This window comes from Platichthys flesus, chromosome 7, assembly GCF_949316205.1.
Source record: "Platichthys flesus chromosome 7, fPlaFle2.1, whole genome shotgun sequence".
Taxonomy (NCBI): domain Eukaryota; kingdom Metazoa; phylum Chordata; class Actinopteri; order Pleuronectiformes; family Pleuronectidae; genus Platichthys; species Platichthys flesus.
Window position 1 is genome coordinate 25822649 of NC_084951.1, and position 1128 is coordinate 25823776.

Sequence of the window (1128 nt, forward strand, 5' to 3'; positions counted from 1 at the left end):
TCTCAGCCCCTCTGCAGTGGCTCTACAGTTCAGTGTTGTGCATATTTTTCGCAATCATTGAACTTAACAAATCAGTTTTCATATTATTAACGTGAACGTAAAGATGAACGTGAGTATGGGGTGCCGTTTGAAAAGCAGCTCACGCTGAAAATAACAGCAACATTTTGTCACATTTAGCTTCAAACCATGTATCGGCGTTAGGGGAGAATATCGGCAGAGCCGTTCTGGCAGCAATCCAAAATTTTTCCACAGCGCCGGTAACCGCCACACGGCTACCACAGGCCACCTCGGTAAGTATGTTTTCCAAATCGAGTAGCATTGGATTCTTGTCAAGGCTAACTTAACTAAAGTTTCTCCAAACGTGTTTGTTATTTTATTTAGTTAATATCACGATAATCCATGTCCAAGAATCCATTTCCCCGGATAAGATTTATTCGTTATTTGCCACTATAAACACATTCTGAGTTTCACCCGAAACATTTAGATTTAACATTTAGATTTAGATTTAGATTTAACATTTGGATTTAACATTTAGATTTAGATTCAGATTTAACATTTAGATTTAGATTTAACATTTAGATTTCACATTTAGATTTCACATTTAGATTTAAATTTAAATTTAACATTTAGATTTAGATTTAACATTCAGATTTAACATTTAGATTTAGATTTAACATTTTGATTTAAATTTAAATTTAGATTTAGATTTAGATTTAACATTTAGATTTAACATTTAGATTTAGATTTAGATTAAGATTAAACATTTCGATTTCACATTTACATTTAGATTTTAATTTTCAGCGTGAGCTGCTTTAAAAACGGCACGTAAATTTTTTAAATCATCATCTTTTCAGGCCATCATGAAATACCAGGACCGGGTGAGTGTGTGCGTGTGTGTGTGTGTGTGTGTGTGTGCATGTGTGTGTGCGTGTGTGTGTGTCCCGGCGCTCCGACCCCGCCGACTCGCTCGTTTGTCTATTTGCTGCTCGTTTCTGTAATGTGTTATTTTGTGTTGTGAACTTGATGAAGATGTTTTCTTACTTTGCTTGTGTTTTGTCAACTTGAATGTGTTTTCTTAACTTGCATGTGTTTTCGTAAGTTGCTGTTCGCTGAGCTCTCAGGGCCACC